The sequence below is a fragment of the Opisthocomus hoazin genome, chromosome 5 (genome assembly GCF_030867145.1).
Source record: "Opisthocomus hoazin isolate bOpiHoa1 chromosome 5, bOpiHoa1.hap1, whole genome shotgun sequence".
Taxonomy (NCBI): Eukaryota; Metazoa; Chordata; class Aves; order Opisthocomiformes; family Opisthocomidae; genus Opisthocomus; species Opisthocomus hoazin.
Window position 1 is genome coordinate 17,443,663 of NC_134418.1, and position 14,205 is coordinate 17,457,867.

General features: G+C 44.3%; 1 long non-coding RNA gene across 1 annotated transcript in view; it reads right to left on the bottom strand.

Moving 5' to 3' along the window:
* Positions 1–2,048: 2,048 nt before the first annotated feature.
* LOC142361393 (uncharacterized) overlaps positions 2,049–14,205 on the bottom strand; it is a 54,793-nt gene continuing 42,636 nt past the window's right edge. Inside the window, exons 2-3 of the long non-coding RNA XR_012763969.1 lie at positions 4,635–4,694; positions 2,049–2,388 (exon numbers count right to left, since the gene is read on the bottom strand). This is a non-coding gene — a long non-coding RNA (uncharacterized LOC142361393). The remainder of the gene's footprint in view (positions 2,389–4,634; positions 4,695–14,205) is intronic.

A 14,205-nucleotide genomic window follows, 5' to 3' on the forward strand; every position in this document is an offset into this window, starting at 1 on the left:
CAAACAGAGATAAAGTACACTTATTCATGAGTTCAGCTGCAAAACAACCTACTGGACAAGACTAGGCGAATCCAGATATCTTAGGAAAAATACCATATCTGTTTTTCAGAAACTGCTTTATCACCATAACTGAATGAGTCCCTATTGTATGTCAGGTTTTTCTGACTGGTAGTTCACAAAGCCTGTTAGGATCTCTATTTTTTTTTTTTCCCAAAAGGGTCTATAAGAGTGTCTAGGAAATATTCCAGCTACAAGGATTCATATTTCATCATAATATAAAGAAAAAGATATAGGGATATATAAAATGAAAAGGTTTGAAATATATATTCTACGTACACAAATCAACTTAAACACATTACACATTTAGCATTCAAGAACTGTAGCGTACTGGAACAGATGCTGCCTGTGCCATCTTAATTCAGTCTCCTTGTGTGCTTCATACAACTTTTAATAATACAATCACTTCTTTTCCGCACAAAGCTGCTGTTTTGAAATGATATTAAATTAAGCAACTCTGAAGTTGAATCGAAGGTGTGTAAGGATGCTGATTATAATCCACAGGAAAATTCCTGATATTTTGTTGAAGAAATCAGGAGGTACATAGTGAGTATCTAACAAAACTGGATTTGTGGAACTTCATCTCACCTTGAACAGAGAAGGACTGGCAGAGTTCAGGCCACCCCCATCTCAGTAGAAACAAAACCAACTTTACAGGTTACCTGCTGACTAGACCAAAGAACATGATGCTAATAAAAAGGAGGAAATCGAGAAAGGAGGAATAAAAGTATATTTGCAGTCCAACATAAAGATGTTTAGAATAAAATTAATTACGTCACTACGAGACCTGGAGAGAAGGAGTTCTCCAATGGCCTCTGCACCAGTGGTATGGACATGGGCCATAGACAAAAGGGACTGAGACCACTCATGGAGGAGCCCAAAATCACCCCAGTTCATGTCGTGGAAAAGTGATATGAAGATCCTCATAATAAGAACTTCAAAATCAAGATTCACCTCCAGTTTAGGAAGGTTTCAGTGAGTGCAAATGTTAGAAGGTGGTTCTCTGTCATTCCCCATTCCTGGGTCATGGGCCACTGAGAAGAAGATGCCTGGAATGCCTCAATGGCACAAGCACAAGGAGAGGTAACAGACAGCCCGGCCAACCACAGCTGAGCCCAGGGTGCCCGTTTCCTCAAGTATCTGCTCAAAGAGTACAAAAAGCTTCACTGACAGAGAGTTCAAACACAGTGAAATTCGGTGGGTGTCTCTGGGTGCCAACACCAAAGTGTCCTGAAGATATTTTATGTGTCAGTTTTCAGAACGCATTGTATCCACACAAAAGGAATGCTGCCTTACAGCTCAGTCTGCCACAGGAAAACTGATCAGAGAATAGAGGTTGGCTGTTGCTTAGGTCGTTTAACAGGTGTAATTATGGGCAAACAGAATTATAGATTTGGCTCTATGGAGGTTCCAGGTTCACAAAGCTAAGAAAAGTTATGCACAAAATCACCTGGAAGAGGAAATTTAAATAGAAAAATGACAATTTTAGCTGGGAAATGCTTAAGAAAATTTTCCTAAGTGCTAAAAAAGACCATAATATATAAATTTTATTACATAAAAATGTATATACACTATATACATAAAAATAATAAACTATCCTAATAAACAAAAAAAGTGTGATTAAGATGTCATCCTACTTGTAAAAGGAGATAAACCGACCGTAAGAATATGGATAATAATTTAAAAAGACTGAAAGGTGAGAGCAACAAATAAGTATCAGCTAACTGTTAAGAACTGTAGAAAGGTCAGCAGTGGAGGCAGAAATACTGAAGAAGAAGTGAGATCAAGGTACATAAGTTTAAACATACGGAAATGGACTGGTCTAGGTAACTTGTAGTCTCAAAGTGTTAAGAGCTGGTGGAGAAGGTCATCGGACCTTTAATATTGGTTTTCACTAAAGCAGTTGTTAAGTTGCAGCTACCTGGAAGAGAATTGATACTACCCCAATGACTGCAAGAACAAATGGCCCAGCCTGCTGCTCTGACCAGAGACCCCATAAACACAGCAGAAGAGCAGATAAAAGATTTGAGTTTAAGGCTAACAGTAGAAGTAAGAGCAAACAACATGTTTATGGAAAGCAGATCATATCATACAATACTGATAACTTTTTAAAAATAAAGGTATGGATAAATAACCGTTGAAAGGGAAGAGAATCCTCAGTGGGATAAAAATCAGAGGGAGCATAGGTTCAGTGAAGAGCTGGTGAGAAGGGGTTCAAAAACATCTTCCAAGGACGAGGACTTAAGATCTCAACAGAACTGGAAGAGCAGTCAGTCGGCAATTCACCCTCTGGCAACTTCTCCTTCTTCCAGGCCAAAGCAGGAGGAGGTGCTAACAGACAAAGGCAAGCGAAAAGAAACAATTTTTCATTTGGGATCACTGAAAGAGAAACAGAAGAACTGCTTAGAAGTAAATACATGTACTTAAAAAAAGTAAATCCATCCCTTCCAGAGGAAACCATTCTGGAGAGAGGTCTGCTGCCAGGCACTGGTCTGATGTAGCAGAGCACCAACAGAGCTCTGGCAGGTGCTCCTTGGAAAACCTGCTGACATTTCTACATGTTCAACACTCCCACAGGGAGACACTGGCTCTGTAAACTCTTACTTGGCAAACAAGTATTTCACTTCAAAAATGCAATAAATTTGGATGGTACAAAGAGAGGCATGACTTGGGGAACAGAGTGAAGCCTAAGAGAGTCTAAGCAGCTTTGGAAAGAGGTGCTAGGCTAAAGCTTCAAAAAAAAAAGTGATTTTAAAAAAATAACATCTCCCAGAGTGAAAAAAAGATTTAAAAAAAACCAACCCCCCCCCCCCCAAAAAAAACACAAAAAGCATTAAAATGTGCACAGACTGACCACCGCAATGATATGGCCATCTGTAGCGTACCTTCTCCAGCATGCATGAGACAGAATCACAGAATCACAGAATAGTAGGGGTTGGAAGGGACCTCTGTGGGTCATCTAGTCCAACCCCCGTGCCAAAGCAGGTTCACCTACAGCAGGCTGCACAGGACCTTGTCCAGGCGGGTCTTGAATATCTCCAGAGAAGGAGACTCCACAACCTCCCTGGGCAGCCTGTTCCAGGGCTCCGTCACCCTCAGAGGGAAGAAGTTCTTCCTCATGTTCAGACGGAACTTCCTCTGCCTCAGTTTGTGCCCATTGCCCCTTGTCCTGTCACTGGGCACCACTGAAAAGAGCTTGGCCCCATCCTCCTGACACCCACCCTTCAGATATTTGTAAGCATTTATATGGTCCCCTCGCAGCCTTCTCTTCTTCAGGCTGAACAGGCCCAGCTCCCTCAGCCTCTCCTCATAGGGGAGATGTTCCAGTCCCCTCATCATCCTTGTAGCCCTCCGCTGGACTCTCTCCAGTAGCTCTTCATCTTTCTTGAACTGGGGAGCCCAGAACTGGACACAGTACTCCAGATGAGGCCTCACCAGGGCAGTGTAGAGGGGAAGGAGAACCTCCCTCGTCCTGCTGGCCACACTCTTCTTGATGCACCCCAGGATTCCATTGGCTTTCTTGGCAGCCAGGGCACACTGCTGGCTCATGGTTAACCTGTCGTCCACCAGGACGCCCAGGTCCCTCTCTGCAGAGCTGCTCTCCAGCAGGTCCACCCCAAGCCTGTACTGGTGCATGAGGTTGTTCCTCCCCAGGTGCAGGACCCTGCATTTGGCTTTGTTGAACCTCATCAGGTTCCTCTCTGCCCAGCTTTCCAGCCTATCCAGGTCACGCTGAATGGCAGCACAGCCTTCCAGTGTGTCTACCACACCTCCCAGTTTGGTGTCATCAGCAAACTTGCTGAGGGTACATTCTAACTCTTCATCCAGGTTGTTGATGAAGAAGTTAAACAAGACTGGGCCCAGTACTGACCCCTGGGGGACACCACTTGTTACCAGCCTCCAACTAGACTCGGCGCCGCTCCTTGGAATCCCGGGCTACAAAAAAATCCCATCCATAAACCAGCTGTCTAAAGCAACAAGGTTGTGAAAAGTTTCCAGTGGAGATGACATAAAAAAATCTTTCAAGAGTTTGAGCAACAGAATACAGAGCTCTCAAATTGAGTGGCTACAAAGTGGGTGGAAAATACAGTTGTTCACAGATGTCCTGAAGGATGGTGTTGGCACAGCCGTCTTACAACTGTGTAGCCAAAACTAGAAACCAGAGACCTCTCTACTTCTCTGCAGGTGTTATTTAAAAAAAAACACCCTTGCACTGCTACACTCATCTAGAGAAGAAGGCTGTGCGCTCAGTGAGGGCACCAAAAGGTTCATGCATTGACTGCAGCCCATGCTAGCTGAAACAAACCACAAAACATCGCTGTCGTTTCTGAAGAGGCCTGGCAAACCTCGCTTTACCACAAAAATATGGAGCTTATTTTTCAGCTTCAGATGTACAATTTGCAAATTGAATGTAAACCTCAGAAGGACTCAGTTGTTGCAGACATGCTCTAAAGAAATAGAAATACACTGCAGAGAAAAGACAAGAGCTAGATATAAATCAGATCAAAACCAACAACTGCTGCAGGTCACATTTAATGAGAACTGTGATTTTGAGAGCTACTGCTTAAGGTACAAACCTGTACACAAGGTCTAGGACTTTTGGCTCTGTTTTCAGTTCAAATAAATCATCTCATAATCTGAAAAGAAACAAAAAAATATAGTTAAAGGCATGAAGATAGGTAACCCTGAGATGCCATAGGAAAGTATTGTAAAAGTACGAACGAAGCTTCTTTGGAGATTCAGCATCTACAAAAAACAAAGAGTTACCAGGATGGAGATGGCCAGGTTTGTTGCATTAAAACAAATAAAGCAAAAGAGCAATTTACTAGTAGTGCCCTTTCTGTTGGTTTTGTTCCAGCGTAGTGTCCTCATCCCCAGATTCAACTTTTGTCTGTTCTTCAGTCTTCCTAAGCAGCTGCCCCACGCCGAGGGCCTGAAGTAAATACAGAGTGGGGCATGAGGTGGGCAGGACAGGCAGGACGGGCAGGACAGGCTTTCTGGGCTCAGTCCAGGTTCTTCACCGCACACACACTGCACACATGTACATTCACCCGCTAGCTTTCACAAATCTCTGCCAAGCCCGTTCAGTTTTCCGCTATAATTTATGGAGTCTTCAAAATACACTGCTTCAAATACTCCTTTTTTATCAGGAGCAAATTACTTTCTATTCTTTTTTACCTTCCCTCATCCTGAGAAGAGTTTGGACTGAAATCCATCTGCTGGAAAGCACCAGCTGAGAACAGTAAGCCTGAAGCACACCACCAGCATGGTTTGGGTCAGCCCAAATGGTCATACCTCAGCACAACTCCTTCCAGCCAAAACCACCTTGTAGCACAAAACGTCCAACCCACTTACTGAAGAAATTTCTCTTTACGAACAGTTGCAATAAAAAATGAGTGCCATGGAAGGGAGGAAACTTTTTTATTAAAAAAAAAAAAAAAAAAAAATTGACTGTTGGAATTTATTTAGGTCGACACCAGTGGGCTTTCTCAGAGGAAAGGAAACTCTGTGCACTAAATGTTTATCTGCTTTGCGGTAGCAACAAATCAGGTGTTTACCCCTTCAAGCAGCAACAGGAGCCAATACACCTGTTCCTTCCAGATTGTCCCTGCTTTTTTTGGCATGCGATACCCTGAAAATGGCTCCAATGATCTGCTGTGGGAGGGCCAGGAGGTTTGCTAAAACAGGTTGAAGCATTTGTTTCTCAAGAAAAAAAATCAACAGGCAATATAACGCTCGTTGCTGCATTTTATTATTTCTGGTATCAGTTCCATAGAATACTGAAATTAGATTAAAAGAAAAACTGAGGAAATGTGGGTAAAAACAAACATGCCGCATGAATTTATGAAAAAGCCATAAATCCTCTACGGCTGTACCTTTCCTCACAGGGTAAGCGATGGCTTCGCAGAGACGGTATCCACGGCCTGCTCCATCGCTGGCCTGTGGACCACCCACCCCCCAGTCCCTACCCCTGGGGAGGACAGTGGGATGGATGGGGACAGTGCGACTGTGAAGGGCAACTGAAACCTCCTCCCTGATCTGGCAAGTGCAAACATGCACTTTCCCTGCACAAAAACAGCAGGGAAGGACGGAGGGGCGGAGACGGCGTGAGTGCAAAAGCCCCATTTTGAGCTTCTGCATTTCTTCAGTGGCACATCACATCAGGAGTCGCCAAGCTGCCATGGGCTGGCACGTGAAATTCGGTGTGTTCACATATACAGAAACCCACAGCTGGATTTAAACAATGTTGCCTGCAAAAATGACAGGCTGAGGCAGGGGGGAACATTAAAACCTGAGGTTTTAATTCATGGTCCTCTGAAAAAAACATTGCTTTTCTCAGTATCAGTCCAAAAACGCCTTCAATGTCAGAAACGGTGCTGGGGGGGTGCAGACAACCCAACTCAGCCCTAGCCGAAAAATCTGCAGAGTGAAGACATGGACTTAAAAACATAAAGGGTTTACACAGAGGAGCCGGACTGAAAGGTGGGTGGAAATTCGCTTTTGACCCAGCAGCCATCACAGGCCTCCTAACCCCTTCGGTGCGCCGAGCGCCTCGGCCCTCGCCTGCGAGGGGGGGAAAGGGCGGCTCGTCCCCCAGGCACATCGGCACCCGACGGAGGTACAGCTCTAAGCCTGCAACAGCCAACACCCTGAGCGGAGAAAAAGCTTATACCAGCGAAAAAAAAGTTGTTTTGCTGGTAGGAATTAAACCAGATTACATTATAACAACAACAAAAAGGCCTTTTGATGGTAGGACTGAACTCACAGCAGGGATTTTGCTGTCGTAATTACACCATTGCTGTGCCAGCAAAACTTTTTAAGTAGAGACCAACTCCCTACGTTTTTATCTTTTCAGTTAAAAAGATTACACAGAGGCAGAAGTTATGAAACAGGTTGGCCGCGGGCACGGGGAACTGCCTCGGCCCCTTAGAAAGCGCCTCGTCTTGCAACGCAGGAGTCCCACGAGGGCAATTTCCCCGAGGAATCCCAGTGCTACGTCAGCTCCGGAGGCACGCTGGGGGACTGGACGCCGTGGTCCAAGGGGCGTGCTTGGGCTGAAAATATTTCTTTGATGAAGATTTAGGTTGGGTTGGCTTTGTTTTGTTTTGTTTTTTACAGTACCTATTTTGAAATGTTTGCAGCTGCTGTGTTAATAAAGCCTGGAGGTTTTTAATTGTAGGGAAGGGATTTTGCTGCTTGCAGAGTGATGAAACGATGCGCACATGCAGATACAACCAAATTGTAATCCTTCAGGAAAATCTGATGTTTAAGTTCTCTCTATTCTGCATGTGCCAATTCAATAGCATATATGCTTTTTATATATAATGTAATGCAAGACTAAGATACTTAAGACACATTTAAAGAGGAAAAAAAGGGTGGAACACCTTGGCAACAGCTCTAATCCCTTTGAAGGCTCCGGCATCTGCTGAGTCAGGCCCTCCCTCCCTACGTTGTAGTTTACAGTCAGCCACTGAGTCACAGCAAATTCCTGACTTCACTATTTTATGAACTACAGTAGCATATTTTTAGGGTTTGGGTCCTTCTAATTAACTCTCTTTTTTGTTGTTGCTCAATAAAAAAGAAAACCAACAATACTTTTTAAAAAAGGAAATAAAAAGTAAAAGGAAGGAAAAATAAAAAGGAAACAAAAATAGAAAGGAAATAAAAATAAAAAGGAAATTAAAAAAAAGCAAATAGAAATAAAAAGGAAATAAAAACGAACCAGCTCTGAGCTCCCAGCTCTGAGACCAGCTGCAGGACACTTGTCCTCAGAAATGCTGTCCTCAAGCCACAAAATACACTTCACTCCTCGTGACGTCCTTGGAGCCCGAAAAGAGTCCATGGGGATGTGGAGCACTTTGCAGACCAGCCGTGAGATCCCCACATGAGGCATCTGGAGGCAGGATTGCATTAGCAGAGCTCTGTCCCACCGGATAGACCTTGCTCCCCAGCAGGCTATTTAGCCAGGGTGGAGCCCCTTTCTGATATAAAACCGTGCTAGACCCGGTGGCTTTCCACAGCGCTTCCCAGTGCCACATGGACACGGCGATGTGGCCTGGAGCCAGCCACCAATCCTGCCTAATTTCCTCATCCAAAAACTGATGATGCAGCCTACCTGCCAGCAGAAACTCCCATTGTGAAACTGAGTTTGCTGATATTTGCAAAGCATTTAAAGGTGTGTCTTAGTGGGAAGAAGTGTGTTCAAACTCCAGGTAGGTCATAGGAGTAAACCCATTTCTGCTTCCAGCAGAGAAACACCAGTAAGCAGCATTTCACATGTGCCGCATTGAGCTAGGATTGCTCTTTAATCAAGTTAAGTCAGGTTTCACCCCCAGCCCTGCCAATTATTTAAATCCACAAAGGCCTCCAAACCTGCTGCGATGGAGCTGTTGACTCACGTTGCCTGGTGGGACGGGGGGATGACGCTGTACCTAGCTGCACTCATCGCCTACGTGGACGGGGAGTAGCTCCACGGGAATGCGGCAGTGCATCCTCCGGCACGTCCCTGTGCCGCCGCAGTGTGTGCCGAGCCCATGGAGAGATCCCAGAGGAGTTTCCTGGGAAGAATTAGCATGGTGGGTCAGGCGGCAGCTGCTCCAGGCACCACAGGACATGCCACTAGAAACCTCAGGAGATCACGGTGCAGGTACAGACACCAAGGCACGTGGGTTCCCCAAGAGGCACCACCATCACTCTTAGGCTTGCCCAATGCAAGGGGATTAGCTCCAGGTAATTCCGCATCAAAATACGCTCTGCCTTAACCCGAGCCAGGGAACTGAAACCAAGACAACATCTCTCTGCTTCGTGAGAACCTTAGAGGGGAAATGCTGAAAAAATGCAATGTGACTGTTCACAGAAGAATGATTTCTGTCTTTTATTCAAATTTTTTCTAAAGTTTAACATAAGCATCAACAAACTTACTTATTAAGATCCCCTTTGCTCATCAGCAATGTTTCTATCTCTAGGCAGAACTTGGTATCTGCTCAACAGTGCAGAGCAAATTTACAGGACAGCTTAAGGTAGGAAATAATGAACGTCACTTTAGTGTCTGATAGCACAGAATAATTGTGTGTAGCTACAGTCTGTCACGCTGAAATGCACCATAATATCTAAGCGCTGAGGCTCAGTTCTTATTTGGCTGTTACTGTTTAAATAAACAGAAAAATTAGAAATGTTCAAAAGTGAAATAAGTTCCATTAATTAAGTCACTTCCACTGCACTGAGATTCTCTAGTATTTTAGAATAATGTGCTTTTAACCTGTATTTCTTAAAATGTAATTTTGTGGGCTTCCCTCCTATTTTTCTCCCACATTCTTTCTGTGTTTTCCTTTTATTTCCATGTATATTACATGATATCCAAGTTAGGGGTTTCTTTCATCACTTTATTTTCTGCAACTTTTCAGCACTTCTCCATCTTTGGAAACATTACAGAATGTCAAATAAGAATGAAAAATATGTATGTTTAAAAAACTCTAAAATTTAAACTTGTATATAATGCCTTCATAGTGATAGAAAAGTGTAAAGGATGAGAGCAGAATTTATAAAAGCTAATATTTTACCACCAGTTTTATATTTCAATGAAAATCCCCAAAATCTGAAAAGCCCAGCATTTCATTTAAGATTTTGATCTCCAAACCCACAGATTCTCATTGAAAAAAGATCTGAAGAGGAGCGTTTAACTTGCTCAGAAAACAACGATGTTTATTGCTGAGGGGATGGAAATTAAGTGCAGTCATGTTTACTGAGGAGCTGACTGCAAGGGGGCAAGGTCATAATTTACACATAATTACTGGTTTGCACTATCGTTTAACCACTACTGAGATAAATATGTTTTTCTTCCTTCCCTCTTCCTGTGCAAAAGGACTGTTCAGCACACTTCTTATGCATTCGCCATTCTTGTGCAAATCACTGCTTTCTGTGGTTTGTGATTCAATAGCAAACATTGCTGTCAAAAACAAGGTCTCCATCTAGAGATAGCTCTGTATTTTTTGACAATATTTTCGGTTGGTAAGAATGTGCCATCAGCACATAATTAGAGACATACATACTATGACAAACAAACATGGAAATATGATTGACTGCAGTAAAACAGGAAGATGTTAAATGCGGGGTGTGTCTGCCTTTGTATAGGACGTACAGTCACACCAGACTCCTTTGTACCAACTCACACAATAACATCCAGCCAAGCATTCTGGGTGAGCCTATAAATAATTCTTGTTTCCCAAGGCTGAGAAATACATGCTTCTTGGATAACCTTTGAAGAGTTTGAGTCAAGACTTTCAGAACTGGCCAATGCTTTTGCTTGCCTTGTTAGTGCCCGCTTTGAAAACGCAGGGTGTTCACAAAGAGCCGAGCATCCCCGCTGTGGCAATCAGACCTCAGCTGAAGTAAATTCGGGTGCCGAGAAGAAGAGGGACTCAAACTCGCTAATCATGCTAGAAATTTGTCTTCTGCATCAAAGTTCTTTTTAAAAGAGCAAGATTTTGTGTTCTCAGCATTTTGTGGTGGCATATCAAACACTCCCACTAGAATAAAGCTATGGGTACTGGTATCAGGTTTTGATGTGGCCAGGGCTGAGCTCCTGAAGGCCACCGCTTCAGCCACCGCTCTTCCCAGCACAGTCACAAAGCAAGGTAACCATGCTGGCCTGTTCACGACTGTTTCAGCATATAGCCCATTAGTTCTGCAACTAGTCTGGAAAATAGCGACAAAATGCTTGCTGCCTCGTTGATATCTTTCAAGAAAAGTCAAGGTTTGAAATGGGCTCGGGTTCCTCAGACCATGCCTGCTCCTCCCTGGAAGCTTGCGTGGTGGTCCCAAGATCACAGCCAAAGCCTGAGCTTCACACCTAAAGCCTCAGCCTCACACCCAAAGGCACCTACACCTCCAAATTCACGGGGAAGGTAGTTCACCCGGGCTTCCCAAGCTTCTTGGCTCAACAGTCAACATTTTAATCACTCCTCCAATTTGCATTTATAGAGAATTTCTAGAGATGGGGTTAGTGCAAAGCTGGGATGAAATAAATTTCCAGTTTCTCCGCAAGACAGAACACTATTCTCTGCCCAGTTCTGAGAGGCTGATTGTGGGTGAGCTGGTGCAACTCTCCCATTCTTCTCCAGCTGCTTGCGCCAAGGGCAGAGTACTGTGGGGGTTATTCACACGGCGCGCTCCGAACCGTCTTCCTGCACACAGGCTGGTGAGACAGGAGGACGGGTGGGTATTCAAATCCGCCCAGGAAGTCCCTCCCATCTTCTGGGAGAAGAATTGTGCCAGAACATGTGCAGTCTGACAACTACCTCCACGTCGCGCACAAACAGGGTCCCCCCTGCTCGTAAATAGGGTGCAAGCCGGGCTCCTTGTAGATGCAGAGAGCTAACTGGTCAGCTGCACCTAGAAAAAAAAAATCCTAGATCCTTGATGCTGGAAAGGCATAAGGAAAGGCTTGTGCAACCTTAATTCAGCCCTTTCCTGATCTTCAATTGCAAAATCACATGCTGTATTTTCCATGGGACCCTGCCTCATTCAGTTCACAGAATAGACGGTGTTCACTTAATGAGCAGCTATTCAATATTTTATTTTCTTCTCACTCAGTGTGTTGCCCTAGGCATGATTTACTACATGTAATTCAAACCTAGCTGTGCAGCCAAAATTATTAATTTCAGCACAGCTTTTTTTCCTTTGGTACTCATCCTCACAGCACTCCTGAGTGCTACACAAACAGTAAATATTATATTTTCATAATACCACAGTGAGGGTGTTTTCACAATACCCCAGTGTGATTAAATGGGGAGGAGGGGTGGAATTATTCTCTGTATTTCACAGGTGCATAGAAAAGGCAGAGAGAGACATAAAACTCCAAAGAACCAAATATTTAGGGCACTTCCTTGACAACTTGAGTCCCGACTTTTGAAACTTCTTCATATAATGAAGAATATTCATATACCGAATATTCAAGGCAGGATTCCTGTTGAGTCAACCTGCATCCAGCAGTGTTCAGGGACAGAGAAGATCTAAGCTGTAGACTAGTCTCCTCCTATCACGGCAGCTCTTTAATAATCTTGTAAAATTGGACTGAATAGGAATTGGGTTTCTTGAGTTCGTATTAAAAAGCTGAGAACTCACTTCTCTGATAGTTAAAAACCATTTTCTAATTTTCAGCCTAAATTTATTCATAGCCAGATTACACTCATTTGTTCTTATGCCAACATTGTCCTTCACCTTAAATAGTTCCTCTCCCTCTCTGGCATTTGCCTCCACTGATAAATTTAGAGAGAGCAATCACATTTTTTTCTCTCTCGGCATTTGTCTTGAGGAGCTAAATGAGCTGCGCTCCCTATGCTGTCGCTCTCAAATTAAGCTGCCAGGTGCCCCGCTCATCCGAGCAACTGCTTTCCATACCTGCTCCAGCCTGCGCTTATCTGCTCCAAGCACGGCTGACCAGGCTCGTGCGCAGCACCAGGCCTGCCTGCCTTCACCCCGAGGAGGCTCAGGAGGTGAAGTGGTAACTTGTGGTAAATAAGGGAGCTACAAACACTTCTCCATCTGTCCTGGAAACGCTGTGTCAAAGAATCAGCCTCTGATTTCCACAGCTGCATCGTATCAGTAGCACCCCGACGATTGCAGTCTACCATCGCATCCCAGTTTTGCTCCCTTTTGGTTTCCAGCAGAAATTCTGAGCATCAGTTGAAAAAACGCATGAGTTTTGTACCACTGAATGTCACCATGTTCCTCCCCTCCAAGTCCTCCAGCTCATCACCGCGTACCTCTGCTCCAGTATCCCAGCCCCAATCTCTCATGGCAATGCTGCCCACACCATGTCACTCGCTGACTTCATTGGCAGGCTAGTGAGCATATATCTATATATATACACACATACATAAATGAAGTAGATTTTTGAACATGCCTGCTCCTGAAATCAATTTTAAAGAATCAACAGAAAAAACATCAGAGCAACTGTTGGGAAAGCACGTCATAGGTCAGATATGAGAGATGAGAATATTCGACACCTTGATTTCATGCCTTTTGAAAAATTGCTGTACTCAGTGGCTGTCAAATGTTGGTCACCTATCTGACATGAAATAAATTCTATTTTCACTTCTGAGAAGATTACATTCATCATTAAAAGTAAGACCGTTTCAGTTATGACTTATATATGCACCTTTTGGGGATTCATGTGTGTTTCTTTAAACTTCGATTTGACATCTGCAAGGCTACTTATAGTCATCTTTTTTCAGTAAAACATCCATCTTACACTCGCATACTAAAATACCTGGTAAATAATGGCCAGGAAAATTGAACGCAACTGGAGAAACACAATACACATTTGACAGCAAAAGAGAAAGTTTAGACAAGAAATCCAAGGAAGGAGAAGAAAAGCAAGGTAGTAAGTGTGTGACACCATGACTTGGCTGAAATAAATTGTCCCCAAGCTTCACCAACTGCTTGCTTTTCTGGCTGAAAGTTCTGCATATTTCAGCCAGAATACAGTGAGGAGGAGGGTCCTCCCTACCCAGGGGTCGATGGCAGAGCCACACCTGAGGGGACCGCAGTTTGGGGACCTACCCAGAAACCACCACTGCCACCAGACCACAACCTGAGCCTGGTGGAGTGGCCCTAGAAGGGGGTAGTGGTCTCCACTGTGTGGCTGATGAAAGGAGACTGACAATGCTGTGACCGTGCCAAACCGTGTCACCATCTTCTCGGACGAGCATCCCCAGACATGCTCAGAAGGGGAGAGAGGCACCACGGCAGCTTCCTACCCTTACCATCTCGCAGACGTGTTGCGCCAGGCAGTTTTCCCTGCTTTGAGCTTCCTTCAATCTATAACTTTAACACAGGACTGACTGGCAGTGGCGATGAAATTTGATTGGCAACAAACCCATTCAAGGCCCCATGGCAGAAGACCTTGGCAACATTGTGGTGCCATCTGTGGTCTTCCACACGAACAGGAGGACGCAGGTATCCTCCCAGGAGGACTAAGTGGCATGCCAGCTCCTGGGGTGGCAGCTCAGGAATTCTTCATTGCCAGTGAGAGCTGTGTACCCAAGTTTATGTCTTGGAGGCTTTGAAAACTCCATGTGTAGGGCAGCAAGTGGGGAGGGGAGTGCCAAGTGTCTTGAGTCATGCCAGTGGCCCAGGGGTATATAC